The sequence below is a fragment of the Pipra filicauda genome, unplaced genomic scaffold (genome assembly GCF_003945595.2).
Source record: "Pipra filicauda isolate LSUMZ 115617 unplaced genomic scaffold, ASM394559v2 scaffold11_size5308982_pilon, whole genome shotgun sequence".
Classification (NCBI taxonomy): domain Eukaryota; kingdom Metazoa; phylum Chordata; class Aves; order Passeriformes; family Pipridae; genus Pipra; species Pipra filicauda.
Genome location: NW_024103652.1, coordinates 3,145,377 through 3,159,698, shown reverse-complemented (window position 1 = coordinate 3,159,698; position 14,322 = coordinate 3,145,377). Strand labels below are relative to the sequence as shown.

The window sequence follows — 14,322 nt, the reverse complement described above, 5'->3', positions numbered from 1 at the left end:
CACTGAAACTTGTCTGAGTCATATGCCACTGAGCAAGCAACCACTGCTTAAATAGATCAATACAAACCTTCATTCTATTTACTTCTACAATCTACAACACCTTATGCTTATGATCAGGGTCAAGGGTATGATCTGTACAGTGACCCACATGATTAATGTATTGGTGTAATTCTGCAGCTGAAGAATAGGAGTCTAAATAAGAGACAGACACTTCACCAAAGGTGTGCATTTCTAACTTGTTTTTTTCTCTTGGATCCTGTAAGATGTGGATAACTACACAGGCTGATTGTCTGTTTCTGGTACGCAGAGTCTCAGGATGGGAAGAAACCACAGAGCTGTGAGAGGAACATGTGCTATTGCCACACCTAAGTGTGTGAGAGGGGCCAAATGAATATAAAGGTCTGTCTAAAGGGATTTCAGTTTCCATGGCCAAATCTCATTAGACTCCATCCTTGGTAAGCAGATTCTAACTTTCAAGAGTTAACACCACTAACTACACTGCATCATTCCTCAGTAAAACTAAATGTGCTTCAGCCTACCACAATTAATCAGGATGCCCATGGCCCAAAATCAGAGAGCAAATATATGTGCTTAGGGTTGTAAGGCTGCAGTTGGACATTCCTTACTTCCTACTATTGTGGGACAGTGTAAGACAGAGGTAAAGAACTTGTCAGCACAACTTTGAGATTCCTCTTTCAATCATACACCCATACAGATTCACACACAGATATATATTATATATATAAATATATATAAGCATGCATACTCATAGCTATAGAGCTAGTTGTCCCGTAAGGCATCTTGCATTTTGTCCTTTCACTAGAGCATTATTCAACACAACTAACAGAGTACGAAAAAAAAGAAGAGCTTAAAAGTTTGTCTTTGTAATAAGTACAACTGTTTGGATTTGTTTTCATTAGTGGGGGAGGGGAATGACTAATCATCAATGTAGCATTTGTAAAAGGGTAACAGCTTTAATTGCTAAATTTTGAAAGGTGAAAAATATTCATCCCTTGTAGACTTCCCTTCCATTGTGAAATGAGATTCTCATAGTCACCCATCTCATTAAAAGTTAAAACTGTGTCTGTTTAGCATTAGCAAGGAATAAAAGGGTAAGAAATGAGGTGTCTATGAGAACTATAGCTATTGACATCATTGACCTATAAATACATCCTCTTCAAATTGATATACAACAATTCATTATCCCTGTTTTGATATAATTGCTATTACTGAAAGCCCTTTGCTTTCAAGTGTTAATACAATTGCAGTTCATATTTCAGATAATCTGCCAAAAAAAACCCCTAATTTCTAAATATTTGATCATAAAAGTTGTCCTCAGCTTTTACAGATAATTTAGTCAAATGGTATCAGATAATCTTAGAGCACATTTAACAGGAAATTGCTAGGGACTCCATCTAAGCAGCATCCATTTGCACTTATATAAATGTACTGAATGTGTAGGAAGACTTTGACAGCTTGCCATATGTGATTTCATTCTGTAGCCTACCTACTTTACCATCAGAAGTTATATCCTTTGAAGCATTGCCAGAATTACTTTAGCCCAGTAGATATGCTAGATGTGCCCTTTTAAAGCCATATCATTTCCTTTCTACTCTGACTAGTTCAATGTAGCATCTGCTCAGCTAAATTCCTTTGAAGGTTAAAACCAAAAAAACCCCCTGTACTACAGCTCACTAAGATGTCCAGTGTCGAATGAAGGCCATGGATGCAAAAGAATAAATACGACTTAAATGAGAGTATAAAAGAGAATCAGAAAATTATCAGCTATCATAGAAATATTATAATTATACTTGCACAGAATAAATATTTGCATTTTAGGATATGTGTTTTATTTATAATAATAATAATCCTTGAATTTCATACTTCCAATCCATTATGTTGATTGTTTATATGCAAATTCTGATATTGCTGTGACATGGGTGCTAATGCCATAATGAAGAATATCACACATCAACAACTTGATTCAAAATAGCAAATATAAGTATGAATGTATAATCTCCTTTACAATCTTTGGGTTTTACAGTTATTTTAAAAGACACTGTTATTTTCACAGCACATTCTCAGCTGTTCTAGATGATAATGAGGGGATAGTCCATATCATCCAGCATCACAATTAAGCTGTGACATTTTAGAAACATCTTCAATTTACCTTCTTTAATTTCTACAAATGCTATTTAAAATTGAAGGCTTGTGTTTTTACTGAAGTGGTGAATGAATTCCAGAATTACATGATTTTCTTGTCTGTCAATTGAAAAAGTTCCAAAACATATTAAAATGGTAGTGTCCTTTTGTAGTCTCTTGAAACCATTCAAGGACAATTTTAATTAATGAGCTGTAAAAGTTACATTTATATATCTGGTATTTTTTTTCTGGTTTCACTTATTGTTATTATTTCACATGAATTTTCACCCTCACTAGGCAGGTTGCAGGCTTTGCTAATCCGCAGGGATTTATCATAAAAACATAATGAGAGTGTAGACCAGACTGTGGTAGAACTGTTGCCTAAAATGGAAGAAAAGAACCTTCTGGACAATATTAATGTAGATAAAGTAAAGAACAATCTTTAATTTAAGCGCTTTAAGGCACACTACATACAAAAAGTGTACTATAGTGTAAAATACAGCATTGGGTTTTTACAATTTTATAGCTCTAATTAATTATCATGTCTAATGGATGTATCCAACCTGAAAATTATCTGCCCCCCAGAACGTCCCTCGGATTCACCCCTTGGCTTGCCTTCCTGGAATTCAGAGGTCTCAGGACCCCTTTCTTCCTCATCATCATCACCTTCAAGTCACGTCCCTTCTTTGGAGCTTCTCCAAGGTGTCTGGGCCTTCTGCTTTGTCTACAATGATATCTCCCTAGGTACATGTCCCAAACAAGATGTACTCACTAAGGTCTTCTCCTTTAAGAGAACATTACACAAAACTGGAGAAATTTTGGGAATTTGATATGAAGCGTGAGAAAGGAGTTTCAGTTAACTGCCATTCTCAAGTGTTAGAAACTATACAGCTATATTAAAAATCTATATGCTACAAATCTTGGGAATTCTAATGCATCAGAACTAGCCACATCACTCTCCAAATTAGGTACAGAACTAATGTACTTTTACCAGTTAAATAGCTCCTGACCACTTAGAATGGAAAAAACATAATTTGTTTTGCATCTGTCTATTTCAGTGGTCTTCCATCAAATGCATAAGATCTTTCTTCACAGTCACAAGTGTACATAAACCAAGCAGAGTGTAGCGATCAAAAAAGAAGAGGAGAATAGAACAAGAATTAAGGAACCTGTTTTGATTTAGCCAAACAAAACATCTGGAATAAGTTCAATTTGAAGTGTATGAAATTCTTTCTGTAGACACATTTCTGCCAAAATGCAGGAAAGATAAGTACTTAAACTTGCAGTGAGCATTAAAGAGAAGACCATCTCAGCGGACTGCTCTCTAGAAACTGGAATTTGCTCATCTGCATTTCAGTGACTGAATTATTTTCTATTAACAAATCTTCCCCTGAATTGCCCTCTGATAGGAAGGCACTGTATACTTAAGCAACAATACATCAAAACTTAATTTGGGAGCTAACAAGGAAGATAGACTGAATCAGAAGAAGATGGGAAACAGATGACTTTTAAATAAAAATATCATACTGTTCAACCCTCCCAAATGTGCAACTAATCAAATGTCCTATCACAATAGAAAAAGTTTTTCACTACATTTTTTTAGCCAACCAGTCTGACCCTGAAGATTGTCATGTCTTTGGAATGCATCTTTCTCAGCGGTTAGACACTAGCTCATCCACACACAGAGTTGCAGTAAATAAAGTGTATAGCAGTAACATTTAATGTAATAATCCTCTAAAATGCCTTAACAAAATGTTGATTCAGGTTAACCCAATACGAATATATACAGTTGGAGACAGGACAAATAAATCAACCTATCATATGACCATGCAAGTAATCTATAACCAACAGAGAACAAAATTATTCAAAATACTAGTTGCTTATGGGGACAGAGGGATTGCTCAATAACTTACAGAAAATATCTTCATTCACAGTGTAAAGTAAGAACCATGCTGGCAATATACAGAACCATTCAAAAGCCTGTGAAATCTTTTCATTCCCTTACAGGCTGGGATCAGACAGGTGGATCAGATACATGCCAGGTCAGGAGAAACAAATGTAGAATTGAAAGCTACTGTTTCTCCAACTGCATTAATGACTTTTAGAAAAGGAAGCATCTCTTCCTACAAACTTAAAGTCATGACTCATACATACTGCCTCAATATGTGGAAGAGAGAAATTTACAATATTCATCATATCTTTCTTATGCATATATTATGGAAGTTCAATAACAACACATGGATAGCTTTATTGTTATTGAAAGAATCTCAGGAATGTGTATGGCTTTGTATTTACCACTTATGCATGAATAAATGCTGTCCCAAAAGAGACATGTTTCTCAAAAGCAGTATGAAAAGGTCTAGACTATGTCTAACTATAATGGCTACATCCTAATCCAGCAGTACTCTTCCTAGAAAACACCTGTCAACCAAAAGACCCAAAGACAGAATTTTAAACAAAAAATAATTAATATAGGTAACAATTCTGTAATACATTTTATTATTATAAGGCCAGATTTATTAACACAAAGGCTTTAAAAGTTATGTGGAATGCAGTATGAGCAGAACATGTGATACTAGTTTATAGATCCATGTGATCCCATTCAACCAGAGAAATAAGACAGTATTTCCCCTTTATACTTTACTGTTGCCAAACTTTATAATATTATTGCCAATCAAGTGGTTTGATTGTAGCTTCAAAGGCCTCTCTGTAGAATCACAATATTCCCAGAATGTCTCAGACATCTCTTACATATAAAAGTACACTTCTAGCATTCATGTAGCTAGTGGAAAAAGAAGACTTGAAAATGCAAAACCACAAAGGGTGCAAAACCCCCAGAATGTTAATAAGCTCTTCAAAATATTATTTTTGTATATGGTGAATAACTTGGAACTAGACTCACTATTTGAATTGATGCTGGGCTATGAATTCTGAATATCAAAGGTTGGCAAAATTTATTTTGGTTGCTGAGGAAGAAGCAGCGTGTCTCCTCACAGCTCTGTTGCTGAGTAGGGGTAGTATGCTATGTCTCTTTTTTGCCTTCTCCTTCCTGTCTGCTCACACCAGAGAGGTATTTCTTTTGTCTGTCCCCTCATACTAATCTGATTCCCCCTCCCTCCAGTATATGCAGGGGTTTCCTGTCTCTAAAGGTAAGATAACTCCTGCTCTTAGACAGGTGTCCTCATTGCTGAAGGAAGATATTTTCTCTATCTCCTTTCTGTCTTACATTTCTAACTCTGGATAAAGGAAGTTTATCACTTCACTCCGTTGCCACATCTGATCTCTTGTCTTATGAAAGGGAAAAATGAAGTCCTAGGTTTCCTCTGCCTCATCTGATGGTCAGCAGAAATGCTGATGCATAGCTAGCTTTGGCTATGCCAGCACTACTAGAGCATGCTATGTACTGGGACAGGTCCTGATGGTAGATCTTGATGGCACAGCTTGTAATAGGGATTTAAACTGGCTCTTCTGTGGATTCTTCTGCAGAGGGTCCTTCTGTGGGATTGCCAAGAGAACAAGAAGTAAATAGCTTCCACATGGAGCTGAGTTATTCAGTATTAATGCAGGGACTTCTAAAGGTACGAGCAAACAGCAGAAAGAACTTTTAATGTGAATGCTGTTAAAGAACTCAGCTGAGTATGTGATATAAAGTATGGGTTCACAGTAAGACTGACAAGTCTTCTGATGCTATTTTTCCCTGTCTGCTAGATGCACAAAACAGCCTGGGTACATTCCCTTTCACACTGTAACTTAACCAGGAAGCTTCTGTCAGCTGACGTGCAATTGGAAACGTGGGCAGAGAATGTCTCGGATGGCATCCTGGTTCAAATGCCAGGAGGAAATACAGGGAAACACTGGGTTAAAGTGCTAAAGCAGCATAGGTCTATTTTAATGCTGAAGAGGACAGGAAGTGACAAAAAAACATAGATTAGCACTGGAAGAGCAATAGCACATGGACATGATTGTCTTGAATTTCCACTGCAGACCTTGGGGATTAAGCACCATTAACCTTTGGCTTGAGAGGTTCTCTTGGCTAGATCCCATCTGCAGTGAAGACATTCTCCCCAGAATTTGGAATGCTTCTGTCCTCTTACCACTCCTCTCTTCTCAGATTAGTATTACTCTGACTGAAGACAGAGCAAGTAAAGCTCTGACCAAGGCTGTAAAAATACATGATGCAAAAGCAGATTAAGACATATCTCCTATCCTTTTCCTGAGCTACTTCTTCCTGATCTTGTGCTTTCATATGCAACCTCTTAGTTGGACTGGTAGAACTGTCAGCGAGGATTTCAGCTGAAGGTATCACTGAACCGATTTGAGTTTAAAGTAGGTTGGGTTTTTTTATTTCATTTTCACAGCACTGTTTTTAGCCAAGATCCATTCAGTGATTGTGTTGTTGATACATATGGGCAGTTTTATTTATTCATTACCTTAAGCCAAGTTTCTGTGGATAGACCCACCCTTTCTCAAGTGCTTGGGATGGGAATTCTGTCAAGTGAACCCGTACTGCTTCACTGCTACAAATCTCGAGACATTTCATACATTGCAAAATATTTGAGTCACGATTTTCATCGGTGCTCACTCAAGTACAGGTGTAAAAGAGTATCAAAGTTTATAATCAGTGCATCTTATAAGCATTGAAAGGCATATTTTCTTAATATTAATAAAAACCTATTAATTATAATTTATTTATAATTTATTTTTAGAAATGAAATTTTGATCACTCATCAGTACAATGACTTTTTGACCTTACTCTTAAAAGGTAGAATATTTACTCATCTTTTAAGGTTTTTTTTCTCCTCATCTCTAATGTGCTGGGATAGCATGGAAAATATCTTTATGACATATGGGTATGTTTCACACCAGTACCTATTTTTTTTCCTTAATTATTCCACAATTGTTTGTTTTACTGAGTAACTATATATAAGAATATTCTCCAACTTCCACACAATTATGTTACAATGTAATGCAAAAAAAAGATGTCAAACTACTCTGTAGCTAATTTGGATAATATGATGTTAATTCAGGAAAACTTTTTGGTTTTGCTGTAGTAGGAGAGAGAAACATAAAATACCTAATTTGTCTTCACTTTTTTCCCCAGACATTTTTCTTAAAATAATCAGAAAACACCGCATCCATCAGAAAGCAAATTGTCTGATTGGCAGTGTTTGCAGTCTTACTCAGTACTTGAAAGAGTTAAAAATAGCAATGAAAATACCTTATCAAAATTTTTTTTTTAACAGCAAATGCTAGAAATTATTAACTGACATGAAAAGTCTTCAGCCTTCAAGTGTTAAACCAGTGATGCTGTATTTTGTTGTATGGAGAATCCATGTGATTCATTTTAACCAGTGAATCCCTTCTGCATAGAGGCTTTCAATGTTCCAGCCTCAATGGCTGGTAAAATATGTTCAAACGAATAAATAAGGGAAACATAACTCTCATGTAAAATGACATTCTGGATTCCTTTAGTTAACTCAACAGAGAGCTATATTCAGTGGAGCCTATAAGACAATACTGTTGGCAGTATTTAAACACGCTGCAGAAGAATAAGCAAAACAATGCGATCAGTAACAATAAGTTAATTTCACTTAAAAAAAATTATTAAAGCTCCACTGTATATTGCATTCGGACTGACTACAAAGTGACAGTCAGCGGATTATTCCACAGATTTCTAACACTGAAAATTCTGATGGCATTTACTAGCATAACCTTTCAACTCTGAGCACATCAATAGAAGCAGACAGTGGTTTGAAATATGATTCCTTGCAGATAGCATATCCTCATTCATCTGACTGTGGTGCTCTGTGCTCCATTGCACAAACAGCAGCTCACCCACTTCTGAGAGGACACTAATAAAAAAGGCATCAATTTTCAGCTCTAGTACTACTGTGATCTCTTTATATGTTCGACATCCAACATTAAATTAAAATGCTGTTATAAATCCTACTTTCTGAATCTGGAATGAGTGTTGGGTTTTTGTCGCATGAGACTGCAGCAAATCTTGTCAAAAGCAAGGAAGCACGTCTTGTTCACTCAGAATTAATGTTGTGGATGAAAGAAGGAGGTAAAAGAGGTTGAATATGGTGAACTGTGGGTGTCAAAGGCAGTGGGTAAAGCAGCTTTGGGGTACCAAACAGAGCATTACATTTGCTGCTTTCAACAGATCCCTAGTCAGTAATTATAATTAACAATTACTAACTGCACATGAAAAATAATTTGTTTATAATATAAGGTACTTTAAAAAATCCTGCAAATCTTTAAATGCCTTTATTTTTCACAGCCTGGGCAATATATTCCTCTGTGCTAGACAAAACCAGTTTTGTAACAACCAGATAAAACAGGTTAAGTGTTTTGGATCACTTCATGACCATACAGTGAAGGTTGTTACAGAGTGTCTATGCAAAATTATGCATATTGATGTTGATGTTCAGGACTTCTGTCAGTTTGTCATTTGCACTTGAGTTGTCTTAAAAGTTCTTAGGTTGGGATAGGGATTAAAAACACCTCACCAATTAAAACAGCATAAAGGAAAAAAATTTAGGCACTGATATGAAATACTGTGACAATGGCAAAATCTTCTCATGAGAAAAATACAGCTGCAAACAGTGAGTGTGGAAAAGAAAGCGGGGGAGATATGTCTGTTACGTAGAAGAGTGCCATACGTTTTGGTCTTTCAACTGTGTCTGATAAAGTCTAATGGCAGGTATCCCTTCTCCTTTAAGAGCTAAGCTAAACTACACTGAAAAGGCAATAATGGCTTCAGCAAAGATACTGTGTCTATAGATATTTTCTCTTGTTCAGTTCATTCATAATTATGAAGAAAAGAAACAAGCTTGCCTTTTTGGGGGTGGGGGAATGCCTTCAAGAGTGGTTCAATATCTGGATCGAACAGAAGAACTTTTTCCCCCTAAGGATCCTGCCTGAAGAAACCTTGACATGCACAAAGTCAGAACCTAGACAAAGTTGCCCTGGTGAGAACGATAAGGTCACCCGTGGGATTGCTGAGATTATCTCTGTCAAGCACTTGGACAGCATGCAGTCAAATGATGCATCATGCAGTCATTTTCGGGGGGGAAAAAATCAATTTCTTCAGCAGGTCGCTATTTGCTTTTCAAAGTGCCCTTGTAGGCCTTCACCACCAAGCATTTATCAATTTAAATGTTGTAAATTGATAATGTGCCACTGTGCCTTGTACTGTTTCTGAATTATTTTGATACTTATATTTTCTTACTGCTCTCAAAATCCTCAGAGCTGCTCTATTTCAACAGAGCTCCTTCCTTGCTCACTTCTTTTAGCATAAAAGACAAGAGTAAATTAATTTTGTTATATTGAATGTTAAAGAAAAAATTTTTAAAAACCCGCATGACCAACACAGAATTTCCTAGGCTTTTATTTGCCATTTTTAAAGGGGAAAAAACTATTAAAAAGTTAACAATGCTAGTGCACCAATTTACTAAACAAGCACAAATGCTCGTTTCATATAGAAATTTACATTCGGAACACTAAAACAATGACAGCAACACAAGGAAAAAAAAAAAAAAAAGGTAAATTCTTTCCTGGATTGGTTATTGTCTGAATTTGCTTAAAAAAAATTGCAATTTTCCAGTGAAGCTCCTGGCTTTTGCTTTTCTTTTTTTTCCCTTGGAATTTTTATATAATCATTATCATTATCATTATTATTATTATTTAGATAATAGTATAGGAGGAAAATAAGGTAGAACTTACAGAATGAAAGCTTCAAGATTGCCTTATAATATTTTTTTAAGCAAACAGAGCACAAAAGCAATTCTTTAACCATCTACTAACCTCGATTTGCATTGAAAAACAGGTAGAGCATAGTAGTTGAGGTTTGTGCTTTGTAAAAGCAAAAGAAATACATGGCAGTTGCAAAGCATTCTTAACCTCCAGTGATTTATTGGCCCTCAGCCAAGTTATCAGGGGAATCTAATTCTTCTTTATTATTCAAATAAACCACATTTGGCACCATGGTTCCTTTTCAGAATAGCTTCACAAATAGAATGAGTACTGTCATTTATTTGACCTTGCACTTGTGTGCTGTAGCTATAATTTTATTTGCCATTTCATAGAACAAATGCACAGAAAGCCAAAATAAGGAGATAGGTTATGCTACTAGTAACAGAGTACACATGTAATATACCTGTTGGTTTTGCCTGCCTTGTTTTAAAAAGGATAAATTATCCACAATTTATTCTTTTTTCTTCCTTCTTCATCTCTATTATCTATCTCCTATTATGCTAGCAGCTGCACTGTTCCTTTTTAGTGAGCTCTCTTTTCAACAGGCCAATTTGCAAACCTGCTCTATGTCCTGGACAAGTAGGGAATGTTTTACTTTAAGGTGTGGACCTCACAGAGGGGACACAATACATAATATCTTTGTTGCGTACAACTGTTGGTGAGAGGTGACTAGTTTCCTGAAAGCAAAAGCATCCCAGACAGATTATCAACCCATAATATTTTCTACACTTCAATAATATTTTTGACCTTGAAACATCCTATGTCTGACAGTTTTTTTCCTTTCCAGATAAGAAATATTTTTTCTGTCTGGTTCTGGATAGATTTTACCCCCTTTATGTTACTATTTACATTTCAGCATATTTTTGGTCTAAGCCTCAAACACAGAGACTTTTCAAAAGAATTGAAATCTCTTAGGTAAGCACTGATAATGACTTCTAAGTGCTGGAAGGAGTGATTGGAAGGCCTCTTCAATGTCCAGATATGGTGACTTTTTAGCCATTTTCTTTTGAAATCTTATTGCAATTCTAAAAGGAATCAGGGCCTGAGTATTCCAAAGACGGCAGTTACTCTGATATCAAAAGTTAGCTACTTTTTCGGGAAAATGTCCGAGACTAGATATACATGAAGAACAAACATCACTACAGAGATGCAGCATAAAAAGCTGTTTGTATTGACAAAAGGGAAAGCCACACTATCACAGGTCTTGTTGTCCAACCCAGGAAGAAATCCTGGTCATACTGCACATTTCTAGACATGTCTGAGTCTTTCCACAAATACTAAAGTTCCTGAAAGAAGTAAAAAGTATGTTGAATTATTTCAGCTTGCCTCGAGTATAACTGAACCATGACAATTTATACAGACTGAGGGTATAACTGGGAGATTTTTGGTCCATTTCTGCTGCTTTGATTCGTTACCTTAACTCACTCATTATTTTCAGCTAACTATGTCTTTCCCTCTACTTTTTATGTTCTCTGAAACTGCTTTTGTTGCAATTCCAGTATGGTCTAAAAATCTATATCTGCCAAACTAACTTAAAATTTTTGGCTAGCATTAGCTGGTAGATAAAGTGTTCAAAAATATATGTTGTGGCTATCTACATGCAAGGTATATTCATTGTAATGTCAAAAGTGTATTTATTGTAATTTTTGTTTACTGTGCAAATATACTGTTCCTTTTGCCAGAGGTAACTTTATTATCATCATTGCCAGGCTGCCTCCCAAGATATTGTTTTATCAGATTTCTTTACTATTAGTCCTGGAGCTATCTTAGAACATCAGCATCCATTTGTTTTGCACCACTGGCTCTAAATGTTCAGAAAAGAGAAAAATTGGGTTCTGTGAAAAACTGTTTTTACCTACTGAGATTCAGTAAAAGGACTGTTTTCCTTTAGCTAAGAGACATAAGATTTTGCTTTGCAAGTACAAAATATATAGTACATTACTTCCACGCATACCAGTTAAAAAAAAAAAAAGGAAAAAAGCTGAACTAAACAAGGATGAAGTCTTAGAGAAGTCATTTGACTAGAAAGCAAGACTCCACAGTCAGCAGTTGATGAAGATGTTTCAAATAAAAGTGCTTATAATATATATCCAGATTTTAAGTTGAAAACTGCCTAGAAGTTCTCTATAAATACGTAGTTTGGGAGTATAAGGATAGGGTCATATCAACGTTTACCTGCAGTGCGAGAAATGCAATGCCACATGTATCACACAGCACAAATCCAGAAATTCAGAATTCACAAGTATTTTAAGTCTTTATAGTGCAAACAGTAGCATTTCCATGTATAGTTTGAGAAATGGTTCTATGAATATTCTTGCTGGTATTTTTTGTAACAAATAAGCTTTGACTAGTGATTTAGCAATAAGTAGCTACAGCATTTCTTTTGAAGTAATTAAGAAACTATCTATAAAATATTATAGCAAAAGAATAAAATATTAAAAATACGAGTACAGGAGGTCTGAGAAGTATAAAATGTCTCCATAAAGACAGAAGAGAAGAACAGCAAAAATCTCAGATATTTTAGTAGATTTCGGTAGATTTCATTTACTATTGTATAAAAATCCATAGTCCTTGTTCTGATTTTTGGTAGCTTTTCCATCAGTACTTTCAGTGGTGAACACATGGAAATGTTTGTCCTGATATATCAAATACTCTAACATGCAAAGATAATTCATTTATTTATCTGAACACTTTCCTGAAATATGTATGTGGATAAAGATTAAGTGTAAAGTCCTAACAACACTGTGTGAGTTCAGAGTACAGAAAGATTTACCAACTCTTACAGTTAAAAAGACAGTGGCAGAAAATGCTTTTAACAAGAGACTAGCATAGGGTTAAAGCCAAATTTTTCTTGAACAGATGATATTTCAGATGGCCGCACTATTCCAGATGCATCAATTTCCTTGAAAATCCAATCCATATATGTGCATATGCTGTGCTGGCAGGAGGACTGACTGAAATGGCCAAAACCCAAGAGCTAATATTCTTTTGGCCAGAATAATGCAATTATTATTTTCCTAGCTATCAGTCTAAGCATACAGAGCCATCTGTTATGCAAAGCAAACATACACATCTCAATTACAGAAAATGCAGTTGCCTTGACAGAATTTGGATTACACCACTAACCAGGGCTGTAAAATTTGTTTTAAGCTAGTGTATAATGGATGCCTTTCAGGAGTTTCCTAATTAGCATTTACCTGCTTAAACTAATTATCCATCCTTCTTCTTTACTGGCTTATTAAACTTCGTTGGATACTATGCATAAAACAGATTAATATGAACATAAGACAATAATAAACATTAAAGTTCCAATTCTTTACTGTATTACCAACATGGTGGTGCACTGATTTCAAAATGTGAGATTCCTCACACTAACTCCCAAACAGATTAAGTCAGGGATTAAAGTCTATTACAAAACAAGGGACTTTAATGAGAGACAAGAATACTGATATGAGTTAGAAACAGCTCTTGTTTCCATTTCTAGCAATGGGTTTGCCAAAGTCATCACAAAATAACAATTACTGAACTTATTACAGCCAATTGCTTGCATGTTCTATGAGGAATTAATGAAACTCTATTCAGATTCTCACCAGATAATATTTAAAATTAGTCTTTTTTTGGCACCAAATGTTAAAATTTCCTGTTTCATTGTTGGTGGGATACAGCAAAACTGACAGTAGCTTGTGCTAATAGGTGCTTCCTCATAGCAGTATGGGTCCCAATTTAAAGGAGTTGAAATAAATATTACTTCAGGGTTTTTTTTCTCCTTAGGGTGACTGCAATAGAAGTAGATTATCCTACTCTGAAAATCATCATGCAAAAACTTTCTACTGCATTTCTAAGTGCAGGCAGAAAGAAGCTATCCTGCCTAAACATTTCTGAATGCCGCAAGATTAGGAATAAACATTAACAACTAACTTTTGCCCCACTTCTGTCCTACCTTTTAATCTTTTAAAAACAGTTGTCAGCAATTAAATGAAAAAGAAAACCCGAAACAAAAACTATTATATTTTATAAATTCATTTCTTCATATTACTGAGCATTTGCGAAAGCATCAAAATGTGTCCTTGTTGGAACCCTCCCTGCAAGACATTTTAATGGTCTCTTTCAGCATTTCTTGACTCCAAATGACTCCCTGTCATCGTGTCAGCTCCCTGGATAATGCAGGGTACTCCATAAACATCCAGTAATAGGACACAAGGGAAGTACTATTAGAGTGTCCCTTTCCTATCAGGTATAGAGGTTTAAAGTTCAAAACAACTGAGAAAAGAAACTTCATTTGTTCTCAATAAATTAATAATGATCCTTTGTGGCAAAAAGTTTTCAGACACATCTCAACATCCAATACTCATAGACAGATTTTTCAGTTGTGTCTCAGGATGAACAAGATGCAGCTTTAAACAACTAATCCAATAATTCATG

The 14,322-nt window shown here is 35.5% G+C and overlaps 1 protein-coding gene across 8 annotated transcripts in view; it reads right to left on the bottom strand.

Annotated features, from left to right (window-relative positions):
- NPAS3 (neuronal PAS domain protein 3) overlaps positions 1-14,322 on the bottom strand; it is a 610,089-nt gene that overhangs the window by 169,803 nt on the left and 425,964 nt on the right. The window lies entirely within an intron of this gene.